Raw genomic sequence first — 26,586 nt, 5'->3', positions numbered from 1 at the left:
ATGTAGTTTCATCAAAATACGAACAAATAAAGAAAGATACACTTAAAGAGGTATGTACGCTATTTCATGTTTTGTGGAAACACAATTCTGTTGGTTCGATTAAAATTACATTGAATTAGATGAAAACTTATCTGACAAATAGATACATTGATTTAACAAACAAACTCAACAATCTTATTCTTTCATTCAATTGATCTCATTGTAAGCCATACTCGTTTTCAATATCAAGGCTATGGGTATGAACTTGCTAATCTATAGATTGGCGGAGCTGGGGGACGCACTGGTCAGTCCTGGGTCAGAGGTGACGAACGGACAGACGCACCTGGTACTCTGTTCTATGAAAGCGTACGAGGACGCGAAGCGAGTTCGTAAAACTGTTTCTTTAGTAATTTAATTTTGAAAGATAGTTTAATATAAAGGTAGTTTTTTTTTTTGAGAATAAATTTTTGTTTAGGTACCATGAGAATTACTAGTTTTTTACGTTAATTTTTCTTGAATAATTAAAATAACAAAAAGTTTTTTTAACGTAAATGTTTTTTTTTTTATAAAATATATCGGTTTAACGTTGACTTGATATTTTATAAATCAAGCAACGTAACGTAACGTAAAATCTCCCGTTTTTAGGCATGTACAAATTCCATTTTGCCTACTTTTTTGCTTAGATGAATGGACGAGCTCACGGCCCACCTGATGTTTAGTGGTTACCGGAGCCCATAGACACCTACAACGTAAATGCCGCCACCCACCTTGAGACATGAGTTGTAAGCTCTCACCTTTAACAGTGCAACGGCTGCCCCGCCCTTCAAACCGAAACGCATTATCTACTGTTGCACTGCAGAAATAGGCGGGGTGGTGGTACCTACTCAAAATCCTCTTGGTCAGTGTGGGTTTTATACTAAATTCTTTTTTAATTTTTTGCAGGTATTACATATAGGTGCATCGTAACATTCACTGTCCGTTGGTCACCCCTGACCGACGGCCTCTGACCTCATGAGAATAAGAACTTGAACTTAATCCTTGCAATCGCGAATTTAACCCTAAAATTTCAATAACCACGACCTTGTGATATTTTCATGGGTTTTGCAATATCTATATAATATGTTATATGCCGACAAAGGAAGATAAAAATGTTTTAGTTGTTTAGCTAATTAATTGTTAGTCAATAGGTTTTTTTTGCTTAGTAACCGTTACCGCGAATTAGTGTGTGCAAAAAAAATTTAAATAAATAAAAAAGTAAGTAAAGTAATAATAGAAAAGTAAAAATAATTCATTATTTATATAGGTGATTTTTATAGGTTTTGTAATTTTTTGCATAAATTAAAAATTAAAGAAAGAAAGTTAAAAACCATTTTTGTTGCTCTGTTTGTCAGTCGATTTTTTTGGGCTAGCAAGCCCACTAGTGATTAGACACTAAAGCTCGTTAGTAAACGAGCTTTATATAACACACTAAACAGAACGATAACACACTAAAGCTCGTTAGTAAACGATGTGACGTGTATTATCAATGAAAAAATAAACTTAGTTTTTTTTTTTTCAATTATATATATATATTTCTTTTATTGCTTAGATGTGTGGACGAGCTCACAGCCCACCTGATGTTAAGTGGTTACTGGAGCCCATAGACATCTACAACGTAAATGCGCCACACACCTTGAGATATAGTTCTAAGGTCTCAGTATAGTCACAACGGCTGCCCCACTCTTCAAACCGAAACGCATTACTGCTTCACGGCAGAAATAGGCGGGGCGGTGGTACCTACCCGTGCGGACTCACAAGAGGTCCTACCACCAGTAAATAACAAAGGAAAACATGTAATACATTAAATGATCCACATCTCGAAGTATCTGCTATTGCGCTTAAATTTTGATTATTGGGCGAACATATTTGTTAATACCAACACCGACCTTGAAAAGGGATACTCAAATCCCAATTGAAATGCGTTACGGCTGCTCTGCCCTTCAAATTGGAGCGTATCAATGCTTTGCAGCAGAAATAAGCAGGCTGACGGCCTTTGTCTGTACCACCCAATTCTTCTACCAGTAACATTACGTCATTAACAGCGTATTTTAGTCCATTGTTAGATCTAGGCCTATCCCAAGGCACGCCCTGGAAGAGATTGAGACGAGAGCATCTTCATCCACTGCCCCCTATTCTACTCCATCGGTAATAGATTCTGCGACAAATATGATCGACCCATTACCACTTCACCTTGCTTATCTGTTTACTACTATAGATACTTACAGCAAGTAAATGTATATTTATATCTTTAATGTTTACGTTATGTCTATTAATTATTACAATAAAAAACATCTTAGATTTTTTCAAAACTAATTGAAAACTACTTAAAAGTTTGGTTGATTTTGCATTTCCATTATTTTTTTACATCATGTAACCGTCACATTGTAGGTCTCCTATTTTATAAGAAGTCACAATTAACACAATTATTTCTTACTAGCGACCCGCCCTCGCTTCGCTTCGGAAACATTAAAACACACATGAAACCAAAAAAAATAAAAAAAATAAAAAAAAAGTAGCCTATGTTCATCAGGGACAATGTCGGCTTCTAATGGAAAAAGAATTTTTCAAATCGGTCCAGTAGTTTCGGAGCCTATTCGAAACAAACAAACAAACAAACAAATCTTTCCTCTTTGTAATATTATATTTCTTATGAAAATTTGTATTTTTAAGAATCACACATAAGTGTTACTTTTCAAACGGGACCCAAATCTTGAGCAAATGAAATACCAATAACCAGATTTGGTCACGGTCAAACAATTTTATTCGCAACCCCCCGATCTGGCCGTTGGTCACCCCTGACCGATGACCGGTGACCTCCTGGGATCGACAACTTGTACTACTTGCTGGCATCATTGGCATTGAACTTTGCGACAAAAAAATAAAGAAATCACACTGCGGAAAGTGCACTTAGGTACGTGAATTTTGTGTGAAAAATCAAAAAAATTTGCAACTGAATTAATGAAAAATTGAAATACTAATAGATTATCATAGGTTCGTTTATAGAATTTCCCTCTATAAAGATGAAAAACATACAGCCAATATGTAAGATGGGTCAAATCTTGTTTATCAAGCATCCTCTTTGAATTTTACAAAAACTTTATCTCCTTATTTCTATAACAGGTATCACGGATTCGATCCTTTATCATTGTAATTTTATAACGTCTCGTATTGGTCATCTTGCGTGGCGCAATTGCGAAAGGGTTGCGTTCTGACCGGCCATCCGTTGGTCACCTCTGACCCGCCAACGACTCGTTGCATTGGCACCGATGCGATTATGCATATTAAATAGGGTTCCTTTGTTCTGAAGGAAGACAGAAAGGATGAAAAATATTGAGACGTCTTTTTATTATGTGCTTTTGATGGGAAAAAAATTTAATGGCGCATCTTGTTTGGAAAAAAATATCGCTTAATCGACCTCAAAAAGAAGAAAAGTTTATCAATTCGACTGTATTATTTTGTATGTGTGATTACCTCAGAACTCTTTTTTTTTATGGGAATCGATTTTGATGATATTTTTTTATCTGAAAGCTGGCGCTCATGTTGTCCCATTAAATTTGATCCAGATCTGACCAGTGATTTTTGAGTTATTAACATTTTTAATTGAATTTGACTACATTGATGATATTCTAATTCCATTTTGTTGAAGTCCGTGTTCTTTTTTGTTATTTGATGATGATGAGAGTTTACATAACAGCCTCAGTTTTTGCTGCTGTAGCTGAACAAAATCAGGCGATTGTTCATTCTGCCTACCAGTAACCATTCTATCTAAGTAGTATTTTTATATCATTAAGTCGAAATTAATAATTTATTCACCAAACCCATCTGTTTTATTCTAAATCAATGGAAATTTCCAGATTACGTGAAAAATTGTTTCATTAGCATTTAATACAAATCAAAGGCCAATCTATTAGCATGTGTAATGATGTTGAATCTTGCCATTTCTAAGTACATACATATAAATTGCGTGTTTTGCAACTTATAACAATGTGGTTCAACGTTCGAGTGTGTCGGGCGACACTTTTCGTGTCATCGACCCATTAAGTTGTTACCTTTATTGTATTTACAAGCAAACACATTTTAAATTCTTAAAATACATGTTCAAATTTCTACTTAGAGAAGATTTCGCACAATGCTTCTGACGAATTCTTGATCATTCTTCTTCTAAGACCTCAACTACTATAGTATTAAATTTCTTAATTTATTTTATCATATAAATCTATCATATATAGAAATGAATATTATTTTGTTATTGAATAAATGGATTTTCGAGTTTACGATGCATCTGTTGTTCAATGTTATACTTAAAAATCGTAAGGTGTACGGGGCCTCCCCTCTTGAGACACGAGGTCGAACTCTGAATTAAATACATCAACTAAAATAGGCAGGATGGTGGTACCTAGCCATGAAAGCTTACGATTTATCGTACCACCTATAAAACCGCTGATCTGTCTAATTTAGACTAGAATGATAAGTGAAATATCTTCTAACTCTCGCTAGATTAAAGTAGGGCCTTTTGTGTTTTATAAGTGAGCAATAACTGGGAGCGTCATATAAATGGCTTTCCCTATAAAGTCGATTAACAATAAAATTTGACATGATAACATAAAACTTAAGACCGAGGAAATGTTCTGGAATACACGATTAATTATAATTCGTATTTAATGGAAATCAGAACCGATTATTTCAAGATTTATATGTAAATTCTAATTATAGATCAAGATATTCGTTCCATAAATAGAGATTAATTGAAAGTAATATAATCTAAGAAGGTATGAGTATAATTTGATCCGTATTAGATCGGACGTGATGAGATCGAAATAGAACGGGTTGTCGTAGGTCTATACTTAGTAACCGGCAAGCGTTTTTTATTTGAGGTTATGGTTTTAATAGATAATGATATTGATTAGTTTATGTATTATATCCAGTATAGTATTATTTGCACATTAAATACGAAAATTTCATTTAGAGATGTAACTGAAATGTTTAGTTCTTTTCGATTCCGCTACAAAATTACCTCAGTGTGAAAGTTATGCGATTGTAAACCTCGTAACAAAGCTCCATGGTTCATGGTCGTGTTATGTGGATATCAGAACTCAAATACATCGACACGTGAATGTCGCAGTCCGTCTTAAATCTTGAATGAAGGCTATAGAAAGTACAACTGCAACTCCGATGCAATTGAGTCTTTGACCATACATCACGAGATAAGAATAAGCACAGAATTACCTTCTACCCCGTATACTAATCAACTCTATAAAACAACCTGTACTTTTTGGGGGCCTCTGTCAGAAATGTTAGGTGGCCTAATCCAAAACACTTCTTTTATGGACCGGGCATCCAATCTCCAACGAGATTGCCCACTTTTTTTTTTCTCCTACCTATGCTGATAGCCTTGAGAGGCTATTTCAGCTTGGCCCTAACATGTTGCTGAGCTCACGGGGCCCAAACCGGAGTGTTGCCAACACTGGATCTAGCAAGAGTAACGCTTCGCAGAATCTACCACCAGATCGGAAACGCGACCCACTGAGAATATCCGGCGAGAAATTCAGTGGGCTGTGTATAGACAGATAGACAGGGATAGACAGGGGTTAATTCGCTCGTCGAACCCTTTGTCGCAAGTGAAGGGTTCAACGAGGACGGTGACCGGTGATTGTGGTACCTAAAAGCACCGTTAATAGATCGGGATGATCCGTAATGACGCTGAAGCGGCTTTCATATCAAGCAAAGACAAAGTCATTTCCAGAAATGATAATTTCAGGTATCATGATTTGCAGACCGTTAGGCCGTAAGGCAGTGTTTCAGGGTACCCCGCTGAAGCAGAACCGATTTGCTGTATTAGAACGTGATATATACGTGCAGCGCGTATCCTCGGCTTAGTCAGTGCTTGCCGCAAGCGGCGTCAGAATCTCATTCCAAATACTGCATTTCGTAATGTCCTTTCGCAAAGCAATGTTTTATTTACTTTTATTCAAAAAGTACCAATTCTGACAACGCAATTTCAAAATAAATTGATACCAAAAGTCCAAAGTAACGGAAGCTAACTCTTCTTCTTACACCTGTGTCCACTCTCATGCATTCCATTCTTTTTGGTCCCTTGCCTTTCGCATCAAGTAAAAAGTAAGTAACCCCTAAAGAGTATTAATATAACTTTTTATAATTGTATTTATTTAATAAATAAGCCACATCGAGCACATGTCGGACTGACTACCACGTGGTGGAAGTAGGAAACGATGTCTTTTTATTTGGGTGTGTAATTAAGGAAACCTACAGTGTAATTACAGGGGCGATCGCTAAATATAATTAAACTCTTTTCTTTTCAACCGTACTTACCCGCTTCCTAACTACAAGGGAGCAAATTAAATTTAGAAATTAGACATTTGTGTCATAGTGTTCATTAAAGATGGACTTCTAAGCATTTTTTCTCTGAAACTTTAATTTAATGATATTTTTTACTAATGGCCAATTTCAATGTTTTTGTTCCCCATCCTCTTATTTTAAATAGATGTCGATTTAACAAGGTATCTGAAATTATCAATAAAAAATAATGACTTAATAAAAGCAATGAGATAGTGAAAAAGACCACATAAATGTGTACATTACCAAATTTTTGTTGTCCCAATTAACAAATTTAGGAAAAAGTGATTGTAAAAGACTAGTGATGACATTATAATATTGTTGTCTAAATAGCATTGCTCCATAATAGACCTTAGTTAGCGATTTGAGTTCAATTTGCGTATGATAGCGCTATCATTAAGAACTCAAACAATGATTCTTTGTCATAGGTCCAAGTCTGCATAATTGTGTTCTTACCAAAATATTGATATCTATATGTACTGGTATATTTAGTTAACGATAAGCAGTAATTTCATAGTAACTACTATCCACTGGCTGAGCTTAATGCTCATCTTTCGAATTTCGGCTGTAAGAAAAGAGAACAGAAAGATCTTCCAGTGAACTTCCTAATGTTGTTGTTGGAAACTTGTATCTACATATTATGTATACAATATGTACATATATTTTGAAAACATTCTTGGCTCGATTCAAATATTCTACATTCTATATTAGCGCCCGTTATCTACATTGGTAGTAAATGGTTTACTTTTTTACCACTTTATTAATATTTAAATTGATTGAGTGACTTAACTTTTTTTCTAATTTTGATATTAATACCGGTATAGTATTTTTCGGTTTTCGAGAGCCGTAGACAGAATTAAATGTACTTTACGGCTTAATCTGGCGCTTATAATTTTCATCCGATTGTTCGAGGCCACAATGACTGTAAAGTATTCTAAGCGTCGATAATAATAAAACGGAGATTAAGCCGTAAAAGTAATTTTACTGGTGGTAGGACCTCTTATGTTAATATTACCTCTTAATCCATTTACCGGGTATCGTAAATGGGGATTCCCCAGCGTAAAGAAGAAAAAAAAATACCTCTTGTGAGTCCGGGCGGGTAGGTACCACCACCCTGCCTATTTCTGCCGTGAAACAGTAATGCGTTTCGGTTTGAAGGGTGGGGCAGCCGCTGTAACTATACTTGAGACCCTAGAACTTATATCTCAAGGTGGGTGACGCATTTACGTCGTAGATGTCTATGGGCTCCAGTAACCACTTAACACCAGGTGGGCTATGAGCTCGTCCACCCTCTAAGCAATAAAAGTTAGCTTCTATTAGTCTTCTAAGATGGACTTCTTTGTTTCTTTTTAAATTCTTATATAAATGAGCTATCACTGTCTCGTCATTTATATGTTCCAAATAGGATACGAACGGCTAGCTAGATGCGTCGAAATTAAAAACAAATAAATTTAATGTTTGCACACTCTACTTGCGTTTGTATATTAATCTAATATTAATATTGACATTACATATTTCACACATTGAACTAATTATTTTTAAAATGGTCTCTTTGTCTCGAAACTATTTACAGGTACGTTGTTATATTATATATAAGCTATGAATATACCAAAATATAGATGCACATCGCTTATATACTTATTATATGTATAAGAAAATAAATAAATTATATCTGTCTGGTTATGAATGTGCAGGATAATCTCCACAATACTTGAATAGATTTGGATCTTTATAACTTTATACTAACTTGCTTTTGTAATTTGTTTTACAGCTAACGTATAGTACTAATAGACCACTGTAACGTTTCCTAGCTTAAATAGTGTTGTCTCTTTCTATAGTTTGTAAAGCTAACTTTCATTAAAAATAAATGTTTTTTTTTTATTTCTTAGATGGGTGGACGAGCTCACAGCCCACCTGGTGTTAAGTGGTTACTGGAGCCCATAGACATCCACAACGTAAATGCGCCACCCACCTTGAGATATAAGTTCTAAGGTCTCAAGTAAGTTACAACGGCTGCCCCACCCTTCAAACCGAAACGCATTACTGCTTCACGGCACAAAATTGGCAGGGTTAATTTTAATTGGGTAAAACGGTGTTTGTATCAATCAATTTGGTCGAAAAAATCTATTAACTTAATGCGCATTTCAAATTCAACGCAAGCATTTGACATTCAGCTTCAATTTGTGAAATATATAGATAAGTTTCGTTGGTTTTTTTGGAATAGAATCACGCCAGTACCACTGCCTACAAACACGATTTTATTACATATCCTTTCAAAGAGTTGCAAAGCGATGCATTTTACATTTATGATAATATTGCGCAAGTACAGCGCATTGAATGTATACAAATACAATATAACGTACGTACGATGTTCATTAGCGTGCAGTAGTATATACCTAATTTGAACACGAGACTGTTCGCCCAAATATGCATCCTACAAACTATATTGGTCTTACGTTTCTTACTTTATAACAAGTACATGAATGTATGTTCTATAAGGTTTTTTATTTATTTCATTACTAGCTGACCCGGAAAATTTCGTAGTGCCTCAATCGATAAATAAAAGACCTAAACTTTTGTATAAAATAAACTTAAAACAAACAAAAGGAATCCGTCCGACGGGGGACAGATCAAAGGGAAAACAAAATTGCTATTTTTTATTTAATTCCGAGCATTTTTATATCTATCTACCTTTTAAACTTTCTCTGAACTAACACAAATAATTCAAGACCACAATTAGCCAAATCGGTCCAGCCGTTCTCGAGTTTTAGCGAGACTAACGAACAGCAATTCATTTTTATATATATAGATGATTAGACCATACACCTATTACACTACGTCGGCTTTCTATAAGGTTCATATACAATATTTTTATTAAGTTTTAATCAGTGTTCGATCCAGGAAATGTTGACGTCACGTGAAGCGCCGCGCGCGCATCGGTCGCGGCGAACGCGCATCGTGTTGAGGCAGGCCGGACCGCAACGTGTCTGCCCACTACACTAAGACCGTCAGCAGAATTAATAAATATAATTTACTAATATACAAAAAGTATTTTTATTAAAAAATTTATGATAATCAAGGACTAATGACCCTCGTTATGTTGTTTTTTTTTATTGCTTTGATGGGTGGACGAGCTCACAGCCCACCTGGTGCTAAGTGGTTACTGGAGCCCATAGACATCTACGACGTAAATGCGCCACTCACCTTGAGATATAAGTTCTAAGGTCTCAAGTATAGTTACAACGGTTGCCCCACCCGTCAAACCGAAACGCATTAATGCTTCACGGCAGAAATAGGCAGGGTGGTGGTACATACTCGCGCGGACTCACAATCACCAGTAATTACGCAAATTATAATTTTGCGGGTTTGATTTTTATTACACGATGTTATTCCTTCACCGTGGAAGTTAATCGTGTACATTTGTTGAGTACGTATTTCATTAGAAAAATTGGTAGCCGCCTGGGATTCGAACACCGGTGCATCGCTCAATACGAATTTACCGGACGTCTGATCCCTTAGACCACGACGACTTCAAAAGGTTAATAAGGTGTCAGAACTCAGCGACAGCGTAAAGCGAATGTCGTTGCTTACACAAAAAAATAAGGTTAATAAAGTCTTAATTTAGTGAGAAAAACACACTTCAAGCCTTAGGTCTGTGTAACGGTAGAAACCAAAAGGTATTACCACTAACTCATGAAGGCTCATAGTACACTTTAGTGTCAAAACCCTTTCATTCTGTTACTTTACCGAATGTAGATTAGTCTATAAAAACATTTCGACACTTATTTGTTGTCACATTTACTAAAGATGTTAATTACAAAACAAAAGGGAAATTCATAAATCTAAATCATTATGTGTTCGTGATTATGGTTGTATTGAAGACGTCACTACCACATCGTATATAAATTCAGAATATTTTTTAACGTTAAGTTTTATTCTATCGGTACGTTATTACATGGCGACTGTATGTATCGTTTACATGGAAAGTAACGGGAAGCGGCGCGGCTGTGTTGCAGTGCACCGCGCCGCCGCCCGCGTCTGACACTCGACCAACATGACGTAACTGCCGATGCAATCCTTTGATCGATCACAGATGCGAGAATATTCTTTGAGACCAACTAACATTCTGGATATTTTTACATTCGAAACTCGCTCTTTTGAATACCGTAACAGTACGTATGAATCAAAGTATGTATTTTTGTTACGCACGCATCTAAAGTTTTTGTAATGATGAAGTTTGACGAGCCTGGATATAATATGTACGTCATTGGTTTTCGTCGACAATGACAGCGATACGACCAGCTTATTCGCTGTCAAACACAAATTATTAAGATTCAAACTGCGATCTATCGGTAATGTTATAGGCTAATTTTTTAAGCTACTTTTCAACTAGACATTCTTATTAATACGATAGACTTGGTGAAGCGGTTGTGATTGTACATTGCGGTTAAACAACATACAAAACCGTACATCAGAGCTAAAATACACAAAGTAAATCGTTCGCTTCCTTCATAAAAATAAATATTCGACTAGGAGCGCAACGGTGACTAAATAGTGAAATCCGGTTGAAGTAGCAACACTGGTTAGCTAGTTTCGGCAGGGCCGGTGGGGGGTGGAAGGACCAAGGGCGGGGAGAGGCAGAAGTGCAATGTCCTCGCCAACGTCGTTGTAGGGACGCGGACGACTCCTTCACGGGAATCGACATTTTGTAGATAACTCTCGAACATTTCCTTAGAAACTGATTAAGTTTTTTTTTGTTGTTGCTGTTGTTACAGTGAAATCGTCGAAGCTAGTTTTTTTTGCTTTAGGAATCAAATAATCATAATATTTTCTTAAAGAGTCGAATGTCTACACGATCGAAAAGCAAAGTTTCTTATTTAACTTTATAATGATTATTATTGTAAAAACGATTTTGGAGCATTTTGTTGCATTAAAAATAGGGTAATTAAATTCCAGTGAAGAGTATATTTAGATAACAGATATAGATCATTAACAATTTCGTATTATTCATTTGTGTTACCAAACTTACTTTATCACACAATTAATTAATAATATAATAAATACCGAATACTTATAATATACACATTTATATAATTATTACACTTACATACTTCTCGAGAAAATGTAGTTTAAGTAAGGTCAGGAACGGTTATAACTTTATTTAAAACAGTATTTGAAGACGACAGTTATGGATAATATTCAACCTACGAGGCTCGTTTCGATTATAATTTCGGATTAAAGGCTATTTTAAGTAAAAGTACAAATAGATATTGTTTTTAAATTTATGATAGTTTTAATACAAAACTGTCATTTTTGGAACTATGAAACTTAATAATATAGATTTGTTTATTATGTAATTATGTATATTTATATAATTGTCTATGCAATAATATTGTTGTAGTGTAGGTAAAGGAATCCTTCACTCGATACCAACGTATTTTTTAAGGACTTAAAAAAATATTTTTTTAACCTTTTTTCTAAGTGAATCAATTGTGATTATTCTCTTTTTATTTAAAAGAAAACCTGTGGTTCCGTTTAAATTTCATCAATATTTATGTGTAGTACTTTTTGAGTTATCCTTATTAACGCATATTAATTAATTGACTTCCAGTACGTATTTTAGTGAATCGGTTTTTTGTTAAAAACAAATTTACCCATTTACCGGCTGTCGTAAATGGGGATTCCCCAGCGTAAAGAAAAAAAAGGACCTCTTGTGAGTCCACTACCCTGGTACCACTACCCTGCCTATTTCTGCCGTGAAACAGTAATGCGTTTCGGTGTTTGAAGGGTGGGGCAGCAGCTGTATTACTTACTTGTGTGTATTACTACTGTACTTAAGAATACGTCTCTAAATTTTCTCTTATATTTAATACGGCCACGGAATGACACCCAACGTACAGGTGCGCTTCACTTAATTAGTAACATTTGTGTGTCGGCGTCTCCCTAAAACATTTCGGTGTCGATGACCAAACTAAAGGGAAGCTGAAACCATAAAAATGACCACTAACCAACGTGAGGGGTGAATCCTGTTATTATTTGACTTCACTAAATTATACTTACATAAGACGAATTTATATTACACAAGCGTGTACGAATTGTTACTAACAATTTAATATATAATGTACGGAAATCGTAATAAAGCATATTTATAGTAAATAACTATTTTTCTAGAGCTACCCAGAGGCAGACCGTATGCCACTTGGTGATTTAATTTACAAAAAGAATTCCAAAACTAATCGACGATATGGGTCGGAAAACTTTGTGCACAAATGTACGAGGCAAATCTCAAGCGAAATAGGATAGGGAATTCGAATATTAAATAACCAACAAACGCTAGTTGGAACGTAATTAAATCTATATATTAATACGTGAAGCAAAAACTTTGTATCCCTTTTTACGAAAATTGCGCGGACGGAGGAGTATGAAATTTTCCACACTTGTAGAGAATATAGAGAAGAAGTGCACAATGCTAATATTTAGTAAATATTTTTTTTAAATAATGCATAAATGAAACATTAAATCAATAAATAAACATTACACACACTACATACCATGTATTTGACGCACACATGCGTGCATACTATTTATTGTCAAACTTTTGTTCTTGACGCCTGTTGTCAAATTGAGAATAGATTAAATATTGTTTGCCTTTGTTAGTATTTTTATAGTGTAGTCTTGGCGAAATTTGTGATTATATAATGTGTATAAAATACAATCATAATAGTGTACAAACTTACAATTCCAATTAATTATAGTCGAATTTCGACTACTGCGGGACCACTAGTATCAATAAATCGATGAACATCGACATACATTTTAAAATGTAATTAATTTAAAAAACCAAATTCAAAATACATCGCAACTTTAACAGCTAATGGGAGCTACGCACAACTCGGTTTTATCTCTCTCCCATTTAATTGATTATTTATTCGCAATTAAGAAACGATTAAACGGTGGACAGTCACGTTCGCATAACATTCGTCTTTGATAAGTTATCAGGGTATTTCATAGAGCAGAGAGGAATATGTAGCGGCGTAAAGAATTGCGACTTATACATTGTACAGTAATACATTGTTATGCGACAGTACGAATGTAATTGGTACTGTATGCTGTGTGCCAAAAGAGGTTTATAAAATACCAGCGGCCCGCTCCTGCTCCGCTCGGGTTTTTAACAAAAATTTCAACGATATTTGACGTTGTTTTATTTTTTACATAAAAGAACACTTATTGCGGCATAACTATAATAGTTAGACTTATGCTGTCGCGGCACTTTTTAATAATACTTTTTAATAAATAATAATGTGTTCTACAAAGACGTAGTACATTAATTTATTCTATCATCAATAGTTTTCGCAGGGCACGCGATGTAAAGAATATTTAGGTAATTTTTTTACACCTTGGGTTACATTATTGGAGTTTTAGTAAGGATCCCTAATTTTTTTCAAAAAAGATTATAGACTATGTCACTCGGGAATAGCCGTAGTGTAGCTTCCAAACAGTGAAATAATTTTTCAAATCGGTTCACTATTTTCGGAGCCTATTCAATACAAACAAACAAACAAACAAATCTTTCGTCTTTATAATATTAGTATAGATTAATAAGGCGATGGGCGTAAGACGTTTACATTTATACAATATGATATTTTGGGCTCAAACAGACTGATTCTTTCTTTTCCAGAGATCTTGCCTATCTCAAACTATAAGTTATTCTTTTAAAAATGGGCTATTGATGATTGTACAGTAGGCATTTGCCATTCATAAATTCCGGTTTGAAGAGCAGGTGAGTATTCAATTACAAGAAACCGCTCGATACTAGAGAGTCCGTGAATTCGTCAGTCCATCTACAACAATAATGATAAGCTTAAGAAAGCTACTTCTTCGTTGTTTTCTGCGGAGCTAGGTATGTCCATTTTAAACGAGATTCAAAAAGAATCTTCAACAATACAGTTTTTGCCTGTGTCGTTCAGTGATCCTTTAAGGTCATGAAATACAAAAGCATGTGCGCAAGCTTCTAAATAAAATCGTTGATTTTAGTTCAAGGGATCATATTTTAGCACCTCATGAGACAACCGCATCCACATGATTAGCTTCTAATTACCTAAGGCTTTTGTTTACGTCTTTGACGCTAATGGGCGTGAACATAGGATAATCGAATAACAAACAAAATCGTGTTTCTCATTTAGTGTCATTTCTCGATAAGCTAGGACACTAATTAAATGTGTCTGGAAATTTTCGGATAGTAGACGTCGGGCAAGCGAGGGGCATTTACATGAATGTGCATAGGCGCGAGTGTCGGGGTGGCGGGCGGGTGGGGAGGTGCCGCTGCGGAGACTTGACCTTGGGGCAGGATTGAGGCGAGGCTCGCGGTCCCTGACCTGACTATTTCGAGTGGCAAGTGCGCCGCCGCCGAGCTGCATGCAATGTGCATACCGAAATAACCGCTTGGTCTGTCGCCCCGCCCCCTCCTCCGCTCTGCACTCGCCCCCGCCGCCGCCTCCAGGATGTACTGCCTTATAGCCATGCATGGCACGCCTATCACACACGACCATAAGGGGAAGGAGTTCTGTTATTCGAAGCCGATTATAAACAACATACCCCTGTTTGATTATTTCTTATTTTATTCACGTACTAATCACAAAAACTCCATTTTTTTGTCCTTGAGCATACGGCCCACCTAATGGTGAGTGGTTACCGTCGCCCATGGACTTCAGCAATGCCAGGGGCCGACCCAAACCGCTGCCTACCGTTAAGTAGGTACTCTCCACAAGCCTCGTTCGAAGAAGGATATGTCATAGCGCTCCCACAAACAAATGTGTAAGTAAAACCAAAACCGTACATCCTTGACGATTAATAAATTATGAATTCAACAAAGAGAAGCTGTAAAGTAAGTATAGAAATTCCTCAAAAGATTACTTTGTGTCATAGTGGTTGAGAGACGATAAATGTCAAATCGATAGTTTAATGAACGGTAATAGTGTAAACGGCGAGAGCGGTGCCGGGCGCAGTTGATGGACGAGGGAAAGGCTCCGTCAAGGCTGCAGCCGATGCACTTTCACGAGATGCGGCACACCATTATTATGCATCCATTATGCGTCCACGTCGTCGCATCGGCCCGACTCTTCGCCCCCGTCACGACGCCCACGCGATAATCATTTTCATCGAAACACTCTTAGAATACTTTGGTTAAGTTGAAAGGTTTTCAAGCGTTAAAATCTTTATCATTAATATATTAGTAGTGTTATAACCGTGAGCTAATTAAAATGGTAATGACGAGAACATAATGTGTATGGAAAGAAGCAAATCAAATGAAATGTTCAGTTCAAGGTGCGTGTATATTTGTAGAGGCTGTTTTCTTTCTGTCTACGTAAACACAATTTATAAAGATTTATTACATTCAAAATAATATAAGTATAGCATTTGCAATATTTTTCTGCTTATCCAATTTTTCATCTGATTTGTGCATATACAATACTACAAACATAAATATTATCATGTTTGATACGAGTGTTTAAGGAGAGAGTACATGTTTCGTTAAACTGCGATATCACATAAACGCAAACATCGAAGTACCCACGGTAATCGGCCCTAGCCAGAACACACAGACATGCACTCACACATGCACGTGTGTAATAACATTATAGGGTGCATGTGTGTCCGACTGACTAATCTATTGCGCCCGCGCATTCAAGGTCACTGGCCACAGGCGCGGCCCAAAGACCGATTTTAACTTTTAACATGTCACTATGTTGCGCTCTTTAAGACTATTATACTTTAACTTTATTTGTGGTATTTTTATCACATGTTTGGCCTGACCGCATTAGGAAAAGTATCACTGAATAAACGTAATTCAGGCAAAATATTTATAAGTTGCTTTACAATTATTATTTTTTTGTTAAAGCTGAGTACAAACTTATATTTCATTTAGCGTTAATTTACCGAAGCAAATATACGTAATAATATGTGTGCCAACATCCATTTAGGGAATTGATGTCGAAACCTCAATTCTGTTGCAGGACGGTTGACGCTGTTCGCTTGCAAGAAAAAATGCGTAATTAAATTAAATCATTGAATAACATTTTGTGTAGGGTATTTTTTGCCCATAATTTATAATATAATAATCATATAATATTCTATTTCGATTGGTAAAATGTAGTATAAAGTCATCAATAAAAATGAAGTGAAATTGTTGAAAAATACGGTAACTTAAACGCCTACTTAGTGGCGCAATTCCATCATCACCTTTGTAGTTTACGTTTAAATATTGTCCATTTTTTTCTACTGTGAAACCGATCTTTTACTGTTAAAATATTATAATTCAAAACAAAATTATAATCGAACAAAATCCGTATTATTATTTTTACGGATCAAGATTTTTAATACCATACTATATAGCTGCGAAGACAGAGGAGATAGAACGAAGAGGGCTCGCAGCGGGGCGAGGGTGGACGACGGGTTCTGCCGAATGACTTTGTAACGTCCGGGAGCGCGGCCAACGACCTGCCCAATCTCCGTTGCATTAGCACAGCGAGCAATATTCGTGTCTAGCCAAACTCTTGTGTGCGTTTACATACGAGTAAATTGCATTACCATGGTACTTTAACTCGCTTCGAACGAGTCCCTCTTTAGTCTTCCATCCGTTTTGTTCATCACGAAATCGACAACTAAATGTGTTTTAAAATTCTAGTAGGGAGTTATACGACAAATGCTTTTGTGTGCGTCGACTGCGCTCGCGCCGCGAAGCAGTTTTTCGTATGTGTTAGTGAATGTAAAAGCTGATAGATTAAATGCTGTCTCATACGTCTATAAATTTAGGAACGTTATAAGGATGTGTAGCGTAGGGCCCTTGTTGATGTTTTAAGTATTTTAAGAATGATGTTTTCAGTTTTTGAAATTCACGTCAAAACATAAACGTTTATAGTTTCTGTCAGGCTTCTACTTACTACAATGTATACGGTAGTGTTCCAAATACAATAGGCACCGCTTCGATCTAAAAGTTTATTAGTATTACTTTTCTTACATAACCTCCGAACCGGTGCTATTATCTTGATAGGAATGCATCTATAATACCTAATATATACCTAGTACTGCGATGTTAGCATTCTCTAATAATGTTTCACAGATTTCAGCATATTGCACACACGTTGATGTCTTTTAATTGCGAATCTGAGTATCTCGTTTTTATGCTTAAATATGAAATTTTTAATATAATGTCCCATGTATTGATACGTACATTGTTGCATGTGTGCGTGTGTCGGAGCGAGTGTGTGCGTGTGTGAGGGAGCGCGGAATGCGACAACGTCGCTGATATAATTTTAGTTTCGTAGTCACATTTGATAAAAAGATCAAGTTCAAAGGGGCACGTAATGTGCTGGAGATATGAAATTTGGAGAAATTGTTTTAGAACAAGAAAACATGTCTTTTTCTGTTTTTAAAACTAACATACAATTTTAATACGCGTCTTCTCATTTTTCTTTGATCGAATCATTTACGAGTTATTTTAAATTAATATCTGGACTGCTCTAAATTTCATGCCAATCTACTTTACTTGAAATTAGTGATAAATATTATACTATATTTTTGACAAGTCAAATTTGATTGCCCGATTGCATTTCGGGTGTTCAATTATCGATACTCATATATACTACACGTGAATACCACTGTTTATCATAAGGCATAAGATTGAAGTTTTAATTTTATTGCTTCGCGCCAGAATTATGAACGATGATTATTACCCAATCGAACGGGTTTCTTTGCTGACAAATCCTACCTAGTATACCTAGTATAGACTAGGGACCTAATTTACCGCTATGAATGAATGACAGAGAAGTGAGAGCGGTAAACTGAAACTTGATCACTACTTCAAGGTAAACGGACAACATTCGTCACTAACTGTAAAATCTTATGACTTAAAATTACCATCATTCTTTGCGAATAAATTCAACACAACAATGATGTTTACAAAGCATTAACCCATTTCGGTAGCGCCGGGAAATGCGCGCACAATGATCTCATTATGTCACCAAAAAAAAGCCATTGTATAAAGAGATTTGCATCTATTTGCATACAGTGTCATTATACCGTTGAATGGCACTTGTATTCGCAGTGCGCTCTCTCGCTTTGTCCGAATGATCTTCGCTCGAACCCCTAGCTGCAATAATGGGTCGTTTCGTACCTGCAAAGTTAATTTTTTTACAATCGCAATAAAATTTCGGGGATTGCGTAATTTTTCCGCATTGTCGAAACCCTTTCCGTTTGTTTTTATTGTAGTCCTTTATTATACATCGAATGTCCCTGTCGGTTTCTTTGCGTAGTCTCTCGTAATTCTGCAACATTTGAACAGCGTTGTAAAGTAATAAAAATTGCGCTATTCTCCGCAGAACGTGTACGTAAAGGGTTAAATATTGTGGTATAGGGCTCTCTCTCTCCTATTATTCGAATATTGTGGAGGCCGTAACGGTACTTGTTTCTGAGGGCTTTCTTCTTGCGTGAGCCTAATGGAAGGTAAGTAGGGTTAGATAAGTGAAATGTTTTCATGCTTCTAATATTTATCACCGTATTGAACACGGGAACGTAAACGTTTTTAAAAATAAAAGCTTCTGTGAACACTTTCCAAATAAATATTATAACATAAGTTAAATGAGATTTTTACATTTGTGTACTCATTTTTACTCGTCCAAGTTGTTAACGTTATGATTATTACTAGCGGCATGTCTATGCCGTCTTTGCAAAGGATTAACAAACATAATGATAAATTTCATTTGTTAATTCGATATTTAGTAAGAGATCTTTACAGACCTTAAAGTTGTAAAGAATTTTTTTTATAGTACTTTCTTCGGCTTTCGTGACTCATAGACTAAATTATATTAATTAACTGCTTTTAAGGTTTAATCTCGCATTTATTATTTTCATATCGTCATCACGAACTGGCACTTTAGGGTTCGAATATCATACCATACATCATAATAATACTAGACACATCATAATAATATCATACCAGACATACGAATTTCTGCCGCGAAGGATTCTTGTGAATCGTATTTAAAGACGGGACGGTACTTTCATAATACTCTTGCGACTTCCATTTTATGCCTCATGGTGGGTGGTGATATTCGTTTTGAGATGTCTATAGATTTTGTTATTTAATACTGAATAGATCGTGAAAATGTTTCCTAATACATTAAACACCGGTGGACGTTGGACAGACTGGAGACCACGTACCGGTAAGCGCAGCGTTCAAGGTCCCTCTGCCGGGTGGACCGATAACTTGCAGCCATATGCTGGAGACGATTGGATGCGGTAGACAGAGGACTGATGATGAAGACGTTGGTACCAAAATGGGCTCGTACATTCAATCAGTGTTCTAAATAGTAATTAGGGGACTTAATGCAACATTGTAGGTAGGTATCCCTTTTATCAGCCACCACTAACTACACCCTGATTCTATAATTAGCTACCGTCAACGCCTGTGACACGTTCTGATGGATGCGCAATAGCAGAGGTCACAATATTCGTAGAGCTTTTAGAACAGTTTGACACATCTGACACATCCTGGAGTTACACGCCGGATATTCTTGGCGGATCGCAATACTGAATTCTCGCGAAGGAGCTGTTCTTGATCTGAAACCTTCGGGCAGTTAGTAGGCCCCAGCCCTTGCGATTGCGACTGTACTCGTCCATCCGACCTAGTAAAGCTGGAAAGGTCTCCGGAAGACCAGCATTCATTCCATCGCAGAAATGGGGCAACTGGTTAGAAACATAAGAACACTGCTTTTTACAGACAGTTCGTTGGAAAATATTGGGTCGCAGTTGCATACCAATGTCCTCGGTTTAGCCTGGTCCTTGTAGAAATAATAAAAAATTGAGAAAAACGTCACCTTCTATCATACTTAATTTGAATAAAAACCCTAGATTATTTCGTTTCGTCGTCTCATGCAGTACTTTTTGTCAAAACCGACATCCATAGCGCAATTATACTCGCATAATTCTACATGTAAGTTTTCTCTAGTACGAAATTAAATATAGCAAAGTACAATCGGTCAGTAACTATCTAGCAAATTTGTGAGAATGAATTTATTTAAGTACATTTTATTATAATAACGCGATTTTTTTATATACCTACCAACGTGAAATTTTGTAAATCCAAGTTTCCAGATGCATAACTGTAACTGACTAATGGATATTATACTAGTCGAAGGGATTTCAAAAAAAAGTCTTATTCATAAAAATCCTTTTCTTGGATTGCCAATTCACAAAGGAAGTATAGACAAAACGTAACTGTTCCGACGAAATAAAACTTTCTAAGCGTAAAAAGTTATCTGCAATAAAAATAGAGGCGCCGACTTTTAATATAATTCTCTTCAAAGGTACCGCTTTTATAACGATACAGACCTTTTGGCTGTTAGCCCAGTGCGTTGCGCAAAACTCTTATCACTAACCCTGCACAGCGGTTTTCGCACTCCGAAACAATGTCTTTGTTATCAATGAACAATTGTGGTTTTTTTTTCTTCTGTAAAATGTATTCATAGTATACTCTGACATCACTATTTAACTTGCGGTTCTTTAATTATATTTTAAACTGAATCAAAGTATGTAAAAATTCATATAAATATCAACAAACGAAACAATATCAGATATTCTTTTGTTTGAAAGATAACTAAATGATTCGTGGAAAACTGCCTTGAATCAACGAAAACAACAAAGTCCTTTCATCCATCACCGTGCCAATCAGATATAAGTACAAATCGGCCGAGTCCATTACGATCGGACATGATGGCACCACAATTTGTACAGAGGGCATAGAAAAACATTTTACTGTTTGACATGGCCGAGGCAAATGACAAAAGTCAATCTACACACCAATCGCCAAACATTGGAAATTTGGGAGGCAGCACGCAACTACTCAATAATGCATGAAATATCGATGTGGGACATCACCACCTCACCACCATAAGCGCGTGGACGATCCAAGCTGATGGATTTACCACCCACACTTAAAAATTATAAGCCATGTACTTAGAATCAAGGCTGTCTGCATGATTCTGCCAAAAATTGTCTGTAATTCCACGTTTAAAATGATCTATCTGGCCATTTTTTTTGGTCCTATATTATTAAGAAATTGTAATTAAAACACACAAAATCAAAGAAAAGTTTTGGAAAAGTGAATCTGTGATTATACAAAGGGATTGCTTGCGATTTTTAGGGAATTAATATAAAATAACCCTGATTCGTAAAACGCCTCTCGTACTAAATCTATATTAAACATATGAAGGTATTACAGTTTCTGAAATTAATATTTTTTATTTATTTATTCCTTAGATGAATGGCCGAACTCACAGCTCACCTGCTGTTAAGGGGCTACTGGAGCCCATAGACTTCTACAGCGTAAATGCAACCACCCACCTTGAGATATGAGTTCTAAAGTCTCAGTATAGTTACAACGGATGCTCCACCCTTCAAACCGAAACGCATTACTGCTTCACGGCAGAAATAGGCGGGTTGGTGGTACCTACCCATGCGGACTTACAAGAGGTCCTACCACTAGTAAATAAATTTAAACATAGCTTATATATTGTATATTTTTATTGATTTCTAAATGCAGTACCCACGTCTATAAAATAATATTATACATTATAAAGTTATTCACGCAGATTTTCGTCTGCTTTGTTATTTAAAGTACCTGAAAGTTCCTAGAGTCGTAAGTTCGGGGTGGTGAGCGGGTGGGGGTTGCCAAATGACACGTATCAATTATTCACACTAATTTCCCCACTACATTTGCGTGTGGAAGACAAATAGACTTCGTCCAGCTAGAAGCCGAAGCATCTCTATAATTACGCTAGCGTAAAGGTTTTTTGTTTAAATACATTTTTATTCATATGGGCTTTCAGTAGGCTTTACAAAGATAACAATATTATGGTACTGTTGAATATTATATTATTTTTCCTAAACATAAAAACTGCCTTAGGCAAATTAACAACCTACGTAGCTACTGGCATTGATCGACAGATGCAGATTTCACATTTCAGCTAATGCTACCTCCCTTGAGACATCTAAGTTCGAATTCTTTCAACGAGCTCATGGCTCACCCGCTGTTAAGTGATCACGTGAATGTTTCGTCGTAGAAATCAACAGAACATTGGTACGTATCCGTGCAAGATCAAAGTACAACTTATAATTAGGTACGCAAATTAATAAATGTTGCAGGTGCTAAATTTACACGATGATTATTTGTTTTAATTTATGTAAAAAACAAAAGTCTTTACAAGCAACGTGTTGTGATGTGATGGTATATAATTCTTCTCCGCAATCGTGTTGCTCTTGACAGAAAAAGAAATATATAATATGGAATCTATACTAATATTATAAAGAGGAAAGATTTGTTTGTTTGTTTGTTTCGAATAGGCTCCGAAACTACTGGACCGATTTGAAAAATTCTTTTTCCATTAGAAGCCGACATTGTCCCTGATGAACATAGGCTACTTTTTTTATTTATTTTTTATTTTTATATTTTTGGTTTCATGTGTGTTTTAATGTTTCCGAAGCGAAGCGAGGGCGGGTCGCTAGTACATTATAAATTCATAGAGGAAATTATAACTGAGCGCGCGTTATATATTTGATTAGACTTAAAACTTGGTACTTGCTTGCGAGATTTTATTTTAACCCGTACATTTCTTGTTACAACGGGTGCCTTATTTGTTTGGAAACTTCCACTTTCTGAACAATTGTCAGTGTTGCATTTTTGGGGATTACCCTCACCATTCGGTTGGTTGCTATGGTAAATCGTGTTGACTTATCTAAAACTTCATTGCCTAGTTGTGTTTAATTGGTAAATAATTAATTCCTTAATCATATGAAAATTAATGTGGCTTCTTCCTCGACTAGTAATTACTTCTATTACTATTATTTCTTCAATTCAATACAGTAATTGTAGTTATTTTGGTAGAAGAATTATTCGTTTCAACTTTAGATAATAATAATAGTTATCAAAATATAATAATGGATTTTGGTTATTTTTACGATCTAACTTTATAAATACTATCTATAGTCTATTAAATTTCGTAAATTACAGACAGAAAATTACGAAATATAAAACAAAGAAAATGGCAAAACACAAAAGAGCCCTGAAACCATTATTTAACTTACAATATTCTGCTACCAGCTGAGCAATTATCAACAAGGTAATCTGAATTAGACGTTCTACATTATTTTGTGAATAGTTCAAAATATTATGGTTTATGTGTAATCTGTCTTTACCTATATTTACTGGTGGTAGAACCTCTTGTGAGTCCGTGCGGGTAGGTACCACTACCCTACCTATTTCTGTCGTAAAGCACTAATGCGTTTCGGGTTGAAGGGTGGGGCAGCCGTTGTAACTATACTTGAGACCTTAGATCTTATATTATCTCAAGGTGGGTAGCGCTTTTACGTCGTAGATGTCTATGGGCTCCAGTAACCACTTAGCACCAGGTGGGCTGTGGTGAGCTCGTCTACCCAAGTAAGCAAAAAAAAACCGATATAATTTGCGACAGTACTGTACAGATATTGTGATAAAATTTAAAGTCCATCAGGTCGAGGGTGGTGAGGTAGGGTGGTGAGGTAGAGCGGCTCTTCGCTTCAATTATTCAAAGCGCGTATTTTGGTCACGGGGACGCGCGACTGTTCGGCCCACCACCGACAACCGTCGTGTTCTCGATCATCAATAGACGCCGGTGGAAGGGGTTAACTCACAAATTAATGAACTAAAAACATACGCAGTAGAACACAATACACGTTCCATGTCGTCGCCGAGGTCAATGATTCATTAGATAAAAAGAAATCAACGTTGGCAGGTAAGGTAAACTGCCACTAATTTATGTGAAGAATAAGGTTTGTGCGAAGGTTCATGCTATCAACACACATTAAACCTATCTACTGATTCAGTTATACCAGTTTTTCCACCTTTCCATGTACTTATATACATTTATATAACATTAAAATATCCACATATTAGCGTTAAAACCTTGGCCTCAAAATCATCGAATAGCCTCGTTGGCATGTTGTTCAATAATCTGTTTAAGTTAAAAATATCGCAACCATTTTTTTTAATTATTGGATTCGTTTTTCTCGTCTAATACATTTTTAATGATATATTTTATTACCTAGTGAATTACTGTTGTAATAGTGATGATCGATATTTAAAAATTAAATATTAAAATTATCTTTCTTACTGAATTTTGTTTGTAGGAGACGACGTATAACGAGTAAGTACTAGGATAGCAGACGTTTAAGATTTGCCCAAGTGTGCGAATTGTGTATGTGTGTTATGTACCGCAAATTGGAAACGCCTTCACATGAACCGGTTGCCAAAATGAATCATTGTTAGCGGAAGCATATTATATTCAATCTACTATGTAAACTTTTTTGAGTAGTAGTGTGTTGTGTAGTATAAATATAAAATCAACCTCCTCAGACTTATGACGTCCTCGCAATCATTTGCTCAATTATTTAAATGTCAAAATTCTATAAGTAATTTTTTGTTAGAATCGACAAGTGACGCACACAGATGAAGATTTTTTTCGTATATGTGACTGAAACAACCTTCAAATAGACGTAGATAAATTAATAAAACAGTTTATTTACCTTAATACACTATTTTATCGCTGAAGGTCTTTCGTTTAGCACTTTGGACATCAATATAATATTCCACTAAATGTTAAATAAATAATAAGCAACTTTTTACTGTGAAGTTAAACTCTTTTTTGACATTTGCGGTTCATTGACATAAAACTGTGTTTTTCTAATGAGGAAAACCTTCAAATTTTGTTTTGTTAAATGTTGTTATTTATACAACGTAACGTAAAGCGAAAACATTTATACCTAAAAAATATTAAGTACCTAATTGGTTTCAGTTGAAAAAACCCTATAGATTTAAGACTTATATGAAGATACCTTTTTTCATTTATGATATCCTAGTACTAGTTCGCGAATAAGGTTGCGAAAATTTAGTTTTAATTTAATTCAAGCAGATAATTTACGGACATGCTCTTCTTCGTTAGTCTACATACAGCATTAAATGACTAAAGTGAACAAGACTTGTTATTTTTAAGATCTTTTGCAAAAATGAATTATTGCAATAATTAATCTACTTGAAATTTTGATAAAGATTTTTACAAACCATCTCTCAGTGATTATGTTGTCCTAGTACAATTGTGCGAATTTTACGTTACTTCATGCCGCTGTATTTGCAAAAAACGAAATGAAAAAAAGCACGCGCCATCTCTTTAGATTCGTCATTGTTATGTCATCATTACGCTGACTGCACCACAAAAGTGGACGTCGCATTATTTTGTATGAAGCTGCATTCCTTTCTAGGTCGGGGAAGCCCATTCATTCAAGATATTCTTGCGTCGACTGTGCGAATTTTACACTAGACATGTTTTGTCCTTGTCAGTGAATATTAAATACGCAAGCAGTTTTTGTGTCTCATTTTTATGTTTATGGTCGCGTTATAATCATTTGAATTGGCATTATGTCTCATTATGTGCTAACTTTTTGGTATCCAAACTATTTTGTGTAACAAAAATAAAATCACCAGTCACAGAGATAACGAGTGTGAAAGTCCATAGGAATAGTTATTCGAGCAAATTTATGTGTAGTATCAACAGGACAGTGTGTTATCGCGGCATTGGATCCCGTTATCTGGTATAGTACGCATTTTATCTGTGCGAGCGAATCGTGCGTGTGCATGGCGTTTCGCGCGATACGCACTACGGCTAGTCGCACGTTCCCAAATCTGTTGCACAAAAATTTGGACTTTCGCAAACAACTTATCAATTGTTTATAGTATCCCCAATACGTGAGTTATATTGTGAAATATATTGTGCGTTACGCACACACAAAACTGTGATGATAGCACGCATTGTTGCACATTGACTAATTTAGTATGTTTGTTGATATGGAGTGCTATTTTAGTTCTTTAAAACAAATTACGTTGAGTCATATTAAAAAGAAAATACATTTTTTTGTTCAATAATTTAAAACAAAACCTTTTAGCGAAATGTGTATTTGTTTCTAAGAGTCAATTTTGTCACATTGTAGGTAGCTAATCATGAAGTATATGATGCAATTATTGACAAGTTGCGAGTGACTGCTATAATGTAATTACTAGAATATTGCATAGGTATTAGAAAATACGCAGTAACGTATCAATAACACAATAATAGGCAACAAAAAAAAAGT

Source organism: Bombyx mandarina, chromosome 13 (assembly GCF_030267445.1).
Source record: "Bombyx mandarina strain Sakado chromosome 13, ASM3026744v2".
NCBI lineage: Eukaryota > Metazoa > Arthropoda > Insecta > Lepidoptera > Bombycidae > Bombyx > Bombyx mandarina.
This window is presented reverse-complemented; position numbering follows the sequence as displayed.